We start from the raw sequence: 13,524 nt of genomic DNA, 5'->3' as shown, positions 1-13,524 counted from the left end.
GTACGTAGTCGTCGTCGATATCGACGACACGAACGTCCGTCGTAAAAGATTCTCTCGTGCAAGCGTAGGAGCGAAATCCTCTGTCGTGATCGGAATAACGAGTCTCGTCTGAGTACAGCCGATCGAGCGTGCGTAAATGGGACCCGCGAGGGTGAAGAAAAGTTTCCAGCATCGAGGGTGAATCGGTGGGGGGGTGAGAGTGGAACGGGGACGATGGGGGTACGAGTTTCAAGTGGCGATCGAGAAGCGCCGAGTCTGATTTCCAAGCGACGCTATGAATTTTATTATCAGCCCCGATCCGCGTCAACCCTCTTTCTTCTCGCCGCGTGTACGACTTTGCGCCACCCTCGCCGGAGACTAATCAAATTCGGGAAAACGGGCCTTTGGGGACGACTTTGTTCACGGTTCTCGCGCTTTAAAGGTGGAATCTTGCCAGCCTAGAGTTGTTCAAGGTAGTCTAATAATTGGTAAATGAAGGAGTTTTGTTCGTTAATTGCGTTACGGTCATTAGGGGATTGCAGTGTTTTCTCAGGATATTGGAGATAATAAATTATTTGTTCGAGAACGCTCCAACTTTGTTAATCGTTTACTCGTATCCGAGAACTCCGGGCTTTTAACCCGCGATAAAATAAAATAGCGAAGCGTCGATTGATCGATCAACTTCAAAAAATAATATTTCCGTAATAAAGTTTAGTGCTATTCGATGTTAACGGATATTCAAGAATTTCTCTACAGCGGAGTCTCGCTATATGGCCCTCGACCCTTCACTGTCCATTTACCTCTGACTATTTTTGACGAATGCAACCATTTTTTATAGCCTGTCACTCGACCCTGATACCTTTTAAGGGTACTCCTCGCACACACCTATACACGAGTATTGTCACGGTTTTATTGTAAAAAGACCGACGGTCTCACGAAATCCTCTTTTACGCGCAATTTCATCGTACCGGCTACGACGAATCGCGCGTGGTTATTTATTTAAATCGGTCGAATTTGGTCGGCAAGTTGGAAAATTGGAAAAGTCGACCCTTTTTCCGGTGTGAATGCCGATCGCTGAAAAATGTACGATATACTACCGATTCGGCCGATTATTGTTGACGGAAAGAACAATGTCGAGTCCGGACGTGGATGAATTTTTAACGACGTGCCTCGTGGGATTCAATATTTGCGATGGTTCTTCAAACGAGCGTCAAGTAAAAGGCTAGCTTAAATCTCGATTAAAATTTTAATCAGCCACGCTCCGCCGTTCTAGTTTGATGAATATTTTCCGTGGATCCGATGAGCTGATTTCCGGGTTGCAGCTAGCCATCGTGCAACCCTTTGTCCGATCCTTTGTTTCTAGATCATCTCGATTAATTAGATTAGCCCGTTAATTTTCAACGGCTGCTTTTAATCTCTCCATGGTACGTGGTTTAACACGCTCCCTTTTGGATCTGCAATCTGAATCAGTTATTATTCGTCGATTAAACGCGTGAAACCGAATCGAGATAGATTTTACGCGACCGTTCATTATATTGTTATCCTCGAAAAATTGCCGCAGCCTGTGAAGTGCCGTTCTCGCCGCGTTCTATTTTGTAAATTTTCAAGCGGATACGCGTATAATGGCTCGTGAATTGGATATATGTGGCCGGCAGCTTCATGAAGAGGACCGCGACACTCCGAACAAATATGGGAGAAACGTATATACAAATTTTTCAATTCCCATACTCTACATTTCCATATTTTCCAATATTTAGTACCCCAAATTATCTCCGAATCTGTATATATCAACTTACATTCCCAAATCACTGTAATTCCAAAGTCTCTCATTTGGAATTCTGTGTATTATCAAATTCTCAGTTCCAAAATTTCCATTACAATTTCAAAGTCTCTCCAAATTCCCACATTTAGAATTCTCTATAATCAATTCTCACCTCCTGAAATTTCCACATTCCCGAATCCTCAATGCTCGGCTTCTAAAATTTGGTCTAGCAGATTCGCAGCTATCAAGAGATCAATTCGAGATATCGTTCCACTATCTATTTAGCGTCGCGCTCGATTATGTTCCAATTGTATCATCAAAGTCAGCCCCCTTCGTAGCGCTTTATTTCGCGCGGAGAATGGCCTGCAGCCAGTGTCGTTTCACGGGTAGCCATGGACCCGTGTCCCCATAGGTTCTCGCGTATCCTCGGTATTTTCCCTTTTATCCGTGCACCCTCTGGCAACCTGCCATCGTCGTAGACGACAACGTCGAGGACCAGCCGTTTCTATTTTCCCTGCTGGCTTCCCCCCGTTCGATAATAAAGGTATTCTCGGATTCCTACGTATCTCTCTGTCTGTTCGCTCGTTTTCACTGTCTCCTGGTCCCTTCTGTCGACCAAACGAGCGTCCATTTGCGCCCGTTAACGACAGACGACGTTGTCGCTCGATTCTACTCTCTTCCTTTTTCCTGCCTCTTTATTATCGACTCCATAAGGCGCGACATTACGCGAAAAGAGCTGCGATTTCTCCACTGTTTGCTTCCACGACCTTTCCCCTGACAAATGGATGCTTTATTAATACGTCCGCTGACAGTCGATGGATCACCTGTAACCGTTGCATATAATTCTTTTTGTAATTTAAATTTATTATCTACGTATTATTAGTTACGTTTTAGCTACTGTTGTGGACTGTTAAAGATACAGGGACACAAGGATTTAATAATGTATAGGTGTGGATGTTACACCCCAGACGTTTCATCTTCAGGTGTAGGAATATAGAGTTAGGTTAATTGAAAATAAGAGAGATTGAGTTTCTAAGAATACCGAGGGAGTTGAAGAATACTTGAGTTTCTGAATACATCAGAAATTAGACACATTGAGTTTGTGCAGATATTAACAGTTTAAGTGTATTGAAAATTAACCCCTTGCACTATTTTGACGAGTCAGACTCGTGACGCACTCGTACCTCAGCCGTGATCAATTTTACTCGAATTTGTAGTACGCTTCAATTTGAAGTTCAAGTCCAATTATAATTTGCATAGTCGACGATTGCATAATAACATACTGACATAACATTTCAAATTCTTCTGTCTGTGTTAATATTGTAGCTGTAATTAATCAGTTCTGACTGACGCACTTGGCAAATTAGCCATAGTGCAAGGGGTTAAAGCCATTGTGTATCTAGGTGTATTAAAAAATGAGCAGCTTCAGACATCTAACCATACTGAAATCTGAACATCAGAAGTTACGAACCGAATTTAAAAATTGGTAACGTGAAACATTGACGTCTCCGTAATTGAAGATTTGTGCTGCCATAAATAAAAAAAAATAAGTATCCGAAGATCTTCGCGTAACGACGTCGCACCCTCACGTAAGGGTAGCGTTCCAGAAAATAAGATCCGCCAGCAAACGATGGACGTTTAACCCAGATAACGCAGCTTCCCTCGCCCCTCGCCCGTTGCATATCGAGCGTGCATACATTGACGGGATAATAAGGTCAGAATCTCCCCTGGAGGACATTTTGGTGTAAATTTTAGGTTAGGATCATAAATAGACGGTCCGCAAATATTTATAAATATTCGAGGTCAGAGCGTCGACTGGCTTATTCATAGACATGCACGGAGATGATTTCGAATTCGGGAACAAGAGAAATAACGCGGATAGTAAAGTTTATTATTTAATACCGGCGATATGTGTCTACCGCCGCTGGGATTGCACCGCGTCATTCGATTTCGACGGAAACTACGATCGAAAATTCGAAACGCGAGTTGCTCGCTATATCTGCGCGACGCATCTGTCCTTCGAGACTCGAAAATTTAAAAATTTGACAGAGATTGTACATTTGCGTGTCGGAAAATCGGATCTTACGAAGCGATCAATCGGAAGCTCGATGTAAACGGAGTCAGAATAATCAGATTGTAAAGACGAGTTTCTAAGACGAGTTTAACCGGATGAATTCTATGGAAACTATTACTAAAGCTCCCATTAATTTCATAAGGGAAGATAGTACTTCCAATATAATTACGATCAAAGTTATCGCATTAAACTTCTTCGAATAGGTCGTATTCACGTGACAGCTGTTCATCCACGCGACGGTTAAACATTCCCAAACGATTCTCGTTCTACGAACACTTCCTTTCAAACCTGCTCCATTTACGAGAATAAGGGAGATAAAAGGCAGATCTTGGAAAAATGATCGCACTCCCACAGCGCGTCTCATCGAAAATCAATGTCCAGGCAAGTTTCCTCTCGTAGTCGGCCAAGTAATCAAAGAGTCGATTAACTAAAGCAGAACGAGGACGAGTCGAGCAAGAAACCGCATTAAACTTGGAGGATTCGAGCCGACTGTTCGTGTACTTGGAGTCTCCTTTACGCGGTCGCCGAGCTGCTTTTTTTTTAAGGGAAAATGGTGCAGCTTAGGTGGCGTGAAAATCGACGAGCGTAAATCGAGCCAGCTCGTCCTCTTTGAGGGGGCGGCACAGGGAACGAAAGAATAAAGAAAAGGGACGGAGAAAGAACGATGCCTGGACTATATACCTTTTATGCTCCAGAATCCGAGAACGTCGTAATAGAAACCCCTGACAGGGGTCAATCTCCTAACGGTCGATCCCGAAAGCCAACCCAGGCTAGCATTCATCGATCAACCTCATCCTTCAATCCCAGCTTCGATCTAGACCTACTATTTCATTCCTGAGTAAGCTCGCTACCGAGTCATCCGATTCTCTATTTCTGCATACCAGTCTACAATCGCTATCTCTTTCCCCAGCTTCTTCTACTCTTAAATCGACCCGGAAATACCTTCGAGTAATAACTGATTTCACTCGAATTGCTCGATAGAAACTTCCCTCCGTGGGAACTTGTTCGACAACTGTTTTTGCCTCGTTCTGCCAATCACTTTTTCGGGCTCTTTACTCTTACTCGTGTGAACTGTTATCAGAGATTTGAAGAATTTGACGAATTAGTCATTTGAGCGAGGTTTTGTTTGGAGGGTTTGGTAATTTGAGGAGAAGAGGAGCTGGAAACTCGGGAGGTGGGGATTTGGAAGTGTGGGATTACGAATTTGGGAGTTGAGGAGTTGGAGATTTTAGAGTTTAGAACCCTGGGAAGTGGGGTTCTACACAATTGGAATGTTGGAAATTTGGGAATTTGAGGAGTTGGAAATTTGGGAATTTGAGGAGTTGGAAATTTGGGAATTTGAGGAGTTGGAAATTTAGGAATTTGAGGAGTTGGAAATTTGGGAATTTGAGGAGTTGAAAATTTGGGAATTTGAGGAGTTGGAAATTTAGGAATTTAAGGAGTTGAAAATTTGGGAATTTGAGGAGTTGGAAATTTAGGAATTTGAGGAGTTAGAAATTTAGAAATTTGTGGAGTTGGAAATTTAGGAATTTGAGGAGTTGGAAATTTGGGAATTTGAGGAGTTGAAAATTTGGGAATTTGAGGAGTTGGAAATTTAGAAATTTGAGGAGTTGGAAATTTGAGAATTTGAGGAGTTGGAAATTTTGGAATTTGAGGAGTTAGAAATTTAGAAATTTGTGGAGTTGGAAATTTAGGAATTTGAGGAGTTGGAAATTTGGGAATTTGAGGAGTTGGAAATTTGGGAATTTGAGGAGTTGGAAATTTAGAAATTTGAGGAGCCGGAAATTTAAGAATTTGAGGAGTTGGAAATTTAGAAATTTGAGAAGTTGGAAATTTAAGAATTTGAGGAGTTGGAAATTTAGGAATTTGAGGAGTTATCAATTTAGGAATTTGAGGAGTTGGAAATTTAAGAATTTGAGGAGTTATCAATTTAGGAATTTGAGGAGTTGGAAATTTAGAAATTTGAGGAGTTATAAATTTAAGAATTTGAGGAGTTGGAAATTTAATACGGATTTAGATGCCTGGAAAGAAATTTGAAAAATTAGAAATAGAAAAATTTGGAAATTTGAATTGCAGAGCTAGAAATGTGATTTGAAGTACTGAAGAATTTCCAAATTTCTAATGTGGAACATTGAACGTTCCACATCCTCATAATGAGGGTCCACGGTTGATACCCAGTTACGTCAATGATCATGAATCCAAGAGTATGTAATAGCGAAATCTAAACGTGTAAGGAACTTCTGACGACTAACATTGGTTTAGCTTCCTGATGAATACGAGATCTATACCTAGTCTGTGGACTTTATTCGGTCATCGGTTTTGCCAGAGAACCAGCGAAGTTTACCATCAGTCAATAGGCTATTCAGCGATTCACATGAAGTTTGCGACTTGAATCGCAACTTTAATGTAAACCTGTTTCAATGAGAAGGTTGTCAACTAATTAGAAATTATATTCCAACGCTATTAACTGGTTCACCGAAATGAACGCGATGAAAGGACATATTACCGCCATTATGTTGTACATGTTTAATAAAAGGAATAATCTATCTGGAAACCGTGTTTCACTCGTAAATTAATGCTATAAATCACTTTGAAACGCTAAACTCTAACAAAAGAGCTCAATTTTTAATTCGAAAGCTTCTTCGATATTGTTAAATTTTTTAATTTCCAAACTTGTTAAAAAAATGTCCAAAATCTGAAAATGTCGAAAAATTCAAATTTCAAAAGTACGAAATTACGAAAGTTGCACATTGAAAATGTTCCAATTTCGTTAAAGAAGCGTTCCATGCTTACCAATGAACGTACATCGTTCAATTGGCTGATTCTCAAAACTTTCAGCGCGAACGAGGGTGCAGTACGACTCTCAACGAAGGTTGGCAATCTTCGTTGGCCAGATTCGCCAACTTCTCGTGGCGCGAAGCGTGCACGATTCACGAAGCTATTCGATATGCATCATCGACCACGATAAGACCCACGGACTTTCGCGTAGACCACGGAATAACGGAAGTTATCCAATCTCGGCGAGAGGAGACCGCGAAGTTGATAAAGGGAAATATACCCTTCCCCGACCTGAACGGCGTGTGCATCGAGAATAATATTCCTTGTACGGAACGAGCCGCGAGTAAATCATCTCTCCGTCGCTGCTGTTTTATTCGCCACGGAAATAAAGTTCCGATTCCGTATCGGAATTTATTAGACCGCAAACTTTTGTGGCACGCGTATCTCCTCTCCTACGGGATTCTCGAGACATTGCCGCGAACGATTAAATCTACCGTACATTTTCTTGGATACCAAACTTTCTGTTAGATAATTAACCCTTTTGTTTGCGTCGCAAGATTGACCGCTTCTGAAAGTGGAACTTAGGTTTCTGGTTTTGGAGTTTGGAGAAGCTTTCGTGGGTTTGGGTAATTAAGGATTTCAGAATGACTATTTTTTATTTAGACATACAGTATAACAGATACACTGGTTTCTATCATAACCCGTGCATAATGAATAAGTAGGGTAAGGTTGCTTAAGTCGTACCTGTTCTATATTTGAAGTGTTATGGCTACTACAGCTACATTAGGATTAATTTATATGACAACACAAAGATTGTTCAGAGTTGTTCTAATAAATAAAAACAATATTTACACTAAAATCAAATAGCAAATATAGTTTTTACATATTTGGTAAATACTCGTTGTTTTTTCTTAGGGGGTACGACTTGAGAAACCTTACCCTAATTATAAATACCCCGAATGAATTCGCAAAATAAGGTAAACACAGAGCAGAAGCGTTTACACCGTGTCTTGGAATGGCGGCAAACACGCTTTATCTCCGGGTGTCTCAAGCGATCCGAAGCAATAAAACGCGGCTCAACTGGAGCTCTTGATATTCCAATACGAAGGAAAACAGATTGTCGAAAGCCGATAATCTGCATAAACAACGGAAAGCTATTTTTCTGTCACTGTTATCTGTCCGTGATCGATAAATCAATACCCGGTTACCAAGAATGCTACAGGTAATAGAAAACATGGATCAACGTTTTGAACTATCTTCGGATCGATATCATCGTGGATTAGCTACAAAGCCGGACTGTTGCAACCATCAAACGAACGGCTAACGCCTGTATTCGAGAATGGCCTTGTTCCAAGCTGAAAGCACGCTGGCTAACGTGGAAACGATAATGGCATAATGCGCGTAATCGAACGCCCGAACCGAACCCGTAAAATCGTTACACCGGGTAATCTTGCTTATTGAATATTTTACGAGCTCCGGCAACATCTTAAGCACGGAGCAGTAGCATAACCGCGTAATGGTTCAGACACGGTAATCAGAACCGGGCAACTTCGACAATGGCCGAAGCCATAAAGCGAACGGAGAGACAATAGCAATCGGTAGTGTCGATTACGAAACTAATTCACAATAACTGCATTACAGAATGCTTCGCTTTACATATGTTCTATGATTAACAAGAAAGCATGTTGTAGTTACCCTACTTAGGGGTGTAAATACTTTATTAAATAAAGAAAATACATCAGTGGTTTTGGTGATTTAAGCATAAGGTGTTTTTGATGAGATGTAGCAATAGATTGAATTTTATATTTAATATCGAGTACTTCTTACAGTTGTAAACGCTAATCGCTGTGTTTAATATTATAATGAAGTGAGTCAGGTAGAAAAGACGGTGTTAATTTTAGGCTCGGAGAGGTCTTTTTGCATTAACCGTCCTGTGCCGCTTTGTCAGCGGCGGTTGCTGATTTAAAAGGTTCGAGCGATGGCGCGCCATAAATATTCATGCGCAATTTCGCGACAGATGACAATTTAATTTCGCGAAACGGCATATTTAATCTCGAATCGACAAGAATTATTTATCGAACGGGCGGTTAAGAGGAGGAGAGAGGTCGGACGCGTTAAATTCCTCGGGCAGCGGTCGTCGCAACGGTTCGTTTATCTTCTCGTAAAATAATATTTCGCGCGGATGAAATTCGATAACGTTCCGCGCGGTGAAAATTTTTGCCGGTGGGCAGCAGCCATCGAGCTCGTTGGCGAAATTTAACTGGCACCGGTGGCAAGGAACGGTGAAATCCGATCGCGCAGGCTCCGCTCGTAAATTTCCGCGTTACGATCGACTGCTCCCCGCTGTTGGGAACGTGATTCGTCGTCGTGGCGGCGAGTAAACAGAAATTCACGTGGCACGGAGCGTTTCTTCGGCGAGGCGAAGCTGCCGTCGATCCCCGGGGATGACGAGGAGCCCGGCAATTTGCACGACGTCCCCTCTCGTCGTCGACTTCCATCTTGGCTCCCTCACCGCGGGATCCCATTCCGCGAGAACGAACGACCAGCGGAAGGGCATGAGGGACTCGAAGAACAATAAAAGGGCCAGCACGGTTCGGTGAACGGGGAAGGAGAGGACGCGAACCTCGACGACGCTATATTACGTCGGGCATTTCCCAGAAGATGGTCCCCGAACCGCGAAGATGTTGGCGAGGGAAGAGCAAATAAATACCTGACTAAATCGTCCGGAAAACTCATTCCATCCCTGGGACACCGTCTTTGGGAGCCTCTCGGCCGCAGCCGACTCGTTCGAGCGGCACACCGCACGCCCATCGATGCTTTCTACTCGCCTATTCTCCCTCGTGCAATTTCCAAAGTAAAGCTTAAGTCATGGTCGCTAGGTGTGACGGCAACGGAGAAGAGTGGCCGTTCTGTCTCTAGTCGTAAAGAACACGCACACCGTCTCGCGAGATCAAGCTCTTCTAAACTAGTGGAAAACGTTTTTCCTTACGGAAACTTTCGGGAACCTTCCCGATCTTACGACCCACCGTGATACGATAAGAGGAAGCTCTCTAATTGGCTTCGAGTTAACAACCTGAGTCGAAATTGCTTTTTCACCGTATTGATAGTCCTTGACACACATGTGCACTCGACTTGCGTGTACGGTATATAATTCTCTACAGCATCTATTTCTGCACCTCTATACACGTCTATAGTGCAGTTGGTTAAAGTGAATTTATATTACTAGAGTCATTGTCAAATTGAGAGAAAATATTCTACAATTTTTAGAAATAATCTGATACGAAATGCAGAAACACGACGCGTGAAAATGCAGCGCATGCAAATAGCGCGCACAACACATAAAAATATTAAAGCATAGGAATACCAACGCGAGTTACAGCGTGAAACTAACACATTTACCTCGAAATGCATCGCGCGTAAACACGACGTATAAAACCGGCGATATAACAAGTAAGAATACGAGGAAAAAGTTGAATTCGCCATTACGGCGAAGGAGATTAAATCGATGGTGGCACAATTTATTAAATTCGTTTTCGCGCCAGAGGCAGGGTCAATATTTCTAATTGTAGCAGTCGCTAAGCGCTTTTCGATTCGGGCAAAAGCCACGGAAAATTGAATCGACGTCCCTGGACTTACGTAAGTCGACCGACGAGATGGCTTAAAGGGGTTGGTCCGGTATTAGCCTCGGCTCGAGATGCTGCAAGAACACCGACCCTCTACCCTTTCCAGCCTGAACCCTCCACGTGCAGTCACGTTCCGAGTTGCTCCGTTAGACCGACGACCAACTTTCATTAACGTCACGTGTACTGTCAGAAATAGTCCCGTGGGAACACCGCGAGAACGTGTACACATACCGACACGGAGACGAGAAGAGTATCTCGGTTTCGTGACAGTTCTGACAGACACTTAATATCACCGATGCCTACCGCTAATACCATGAATTATGCCTTGAATGGCGGACCAGTTCGGTCAGAAAAACGATATGCTCTTCAACAGTACTTCCATATGGAAGCTGCTGGTTTATTTGCAAATTTATGTGGATACGATTTTTACTATATAAATAACATTTACATAATAAAATTTATTTCGTAGAATTTTTCTGGATTTATTTATATCGTTACAAATTTGAAACTAGTCAAAAATACATGAAGAAAATATTTTATTTCCTGAAAATCAATTCTGAACGTGTACACAGTTCCGTTTGAAATTCCACGCGCAATTATGTTTAAATCAGGACAACGTATGAAATGTTGAACTTCGAATCGGTAGAAAGGAAAAATGTTCCAAAATGGCGGAGTTATTCGGTAGTTACGAATTCGCGAGGCGTCCAAGCACATTGCTCGCTTTGACGCGTTCGTGAGAATCGCGAGCTTGCAACAATTAGCGGCGTAACAACATTGAAATTACTCGCGATCAGAGAGCGATTTCGCAGATGCAATTTTATTGCAACACGTGTTCGCGTGACTATTTATTTCCCCGGGGCAGAGAATTTTCATTAAACATTCATGATTCCGGTCGAACAATGCTGCTAACGTTATGCGCACGAGTGAATCGATTAACGTTAACGATAAATAAGCGACGGTTTGATCGTCTTTGCATAACCGAAGTTACGCGAAAACCTATGCTGCGTTCAATTTAGGAACCGATAACTTTGCAGCATATGTTACGAAGGTAGTTCGAATAATTTCTTTTCCGATATTAAAAAGAAATTCGCGATTTATTTCTTGAATACGTTCATGAAAATGTTGTTTCTTTTGCGAAATTTCACGCGCAGGGGAGAAGTTTACGGTGCCATCCTATCGCTCGTATAAATACGTCGGCCCTACAGAAAATCGAGGGAGAATTGCACCGAATTCTAAATGAAATTTTGTGACATAAATCTTACGTTTACATCTCGAAAAACTTGTAATAACTAACGCGAAAGTTACTCACAGGTTGGAGAGAGATTAAAAGGAGCAAAGTGTTAACGAAGGATTTCTTCAGCGGAAATCTATTAGCCTGTGAAATTGACTTCCGTTAGTCGCAGGTGCTCGATATTGTCGAACCTTTACAAACCACTTTTTTCTGAGATATGTAAAAAATTTTCAACTTTCGCAACTTCGGTATTTTCGACGAAAACGGTCATCCAAGAAAGTTCGATTTACGGTCCCTGCTGAAAGTTTTCGTATATTTTATAATCGATTCTTGTCGGAGTAACGGAACGTACTCGCGAGCATGTTAAATGGCGATGACGAGTTATCTCGTCGTTCAATTAGGGAACGGCAGAAGTAGGAAGCCATAATTTTACTAATGTTCTAAGGTTCAAACTTTTTAAATCAGGAGGTCTATTCTTAAATCACATCCCTTATAATATCGAGTTACTATAAAATATTGAAATGGAGCAAACTTGAAGATTGCGAGTTTAAATCCAATTACAAGTAATGGCTGCTAAATCAAATTGGAACATTCCTTGTCTTATAAACGTAGGAATTAAATATGTTAATTTCTGAAGATCTCAAATTCTCCAAAATTCTAGACTGATGTTCTCTGAATTAGAAAATCTCAAACTTTAAAATATCTCAAAGCCCAAACGTCCATAATGTCCCAGCTTGTCAAAGTGTCAAGTTTTTGAAAAAGACCCAAAGTTCAAAAAGCGCAAAGTGCTCAAGCTGCGAAAGTTCTCCGTTGAAATGGACACAGAAAAGTGCTCTCGACTTTTCGAGCCATCGAGAGGAAAATACTCGAAACCCTGCGATGGGCACGAATGAAGATTAATCGTTAGCCTTTTCGCCGCAATTTTGCAAGTTTTTATTATCCACGCTAGGTGAACAACGTCGTTTCGACGGGTCGACGTAACAGGATGAAAAGAGGCAAAAAAAATTCCGTGGACCAGGACGGCATCGTCGTAATTCATTTGCACGCGGCCGGTACCGTTTTCAAAGCTTAATCGATTACCAAAGTTAATCGATGGTCGGATAGCCTCCGCTCGAAGTGTTCGGAAAAGATGGACCGCCTGGCGCAGCAGAATTAAACTAAAGCACATCATGATTCTATATACACTATAAGATTGCCTCATAAATCAGCTAATTGCTGAGGGATCCAAGTTTAATTACCTTCGTTAGTTTGTCAGTGGTTTCTCGAGCCATATCTTCTTTCCACCGCTTGAAACAACAGTTCTCAGTTTTAATTGCGTTAAAGCTGTTTAATTACGCGTGAGGTCCGAATTTTGTGCAATAATATAAAAACGTATAATACGGTATAAAACTTGAGTAAACCTATTAATAAATTAATTTCAATAAATAACAGTAAGCAGTACTGCGTTCAGTGATCCTTAATTAAATTAGAATATTCAACATTATTGTGCGAGGCGGGGTTAATCAGCACACTCATAAATTATTAACTCCAATGAATTATTTGCCCCACGCAAACGCTCAGCAATAGCGAGATTAGAAGTAAAAATCTGGAAATTAATTAACTATATCTCCCTCAAATATTTCAACTCGGTACACATCGGGGATTTTTATCGTGATTTAACGTGCGCGTTATGAACCGATAGCGGAAGAGGAATGTTCCATGAGAGAACGTTATACCACTCATCGATTCGATTCGGCAGTCACGGAACAGCTGCACGATTTAAATCCTACTCGCAAGAAGAATCCATCTCCGGCCGTTGTTTCCGCTGTCGAATCAAGGAGGAATGTGCGATCTCACGTAGAAAATGCAACACGATTCTGGCGAGGCGAGTACGGCTTATTGGAAGGACATGGAATTCGAAATTATTGGCCCGGTGTTCATCGAGCCCGGTTCCATTTCCCCGACGACGATGGTTCAGGTGCGTCGCCTGCGGTATTGAAGTCTCGAGACGAACCGAAACATCGGGACGAGGTTCCATCGATGCTCATGAATATCGATCGGCAGGGTCGATTAAAATGCCGCGGGCCGAGGCATTTGC

At 41.9% G+C, this 13,524-nt stretch overlaps 1 protein-coding gene across 1 annotated transcript in view; it reads left to right on the top strand.

Annotated features, from left to right (window-relative positions):
• Window positions 1-13,524, top strand: part of Tmtc2 (Transmembrane O-mannosyltransferase targeting cadherins 2) — a 214,820-nt gene that overhangs the window by 83,967 nt on the left and 117,329 nt on the right. The window lies entirely within an intron of this gene.

Source organism: Megachile rotundata, chromosome 7, assembly GCF_050947335.1.
Source record: "Megachile rotundata isolate GNS110a chromosome 7, iyMegRotu1, whole genome shotgun sequence".
Classification (NCBI taxonomy): Eukaryota; Metazoa; Arthropoda; class Insecta; order Hymenoptera; family Megachilidae; genus Megachile; species Megachile rotundata.
The sequence above is the reverse complement of the archived record's forward strand: the minus strand, read 5'-3'. Positions and strand labels throughout refer to the sequence as shown.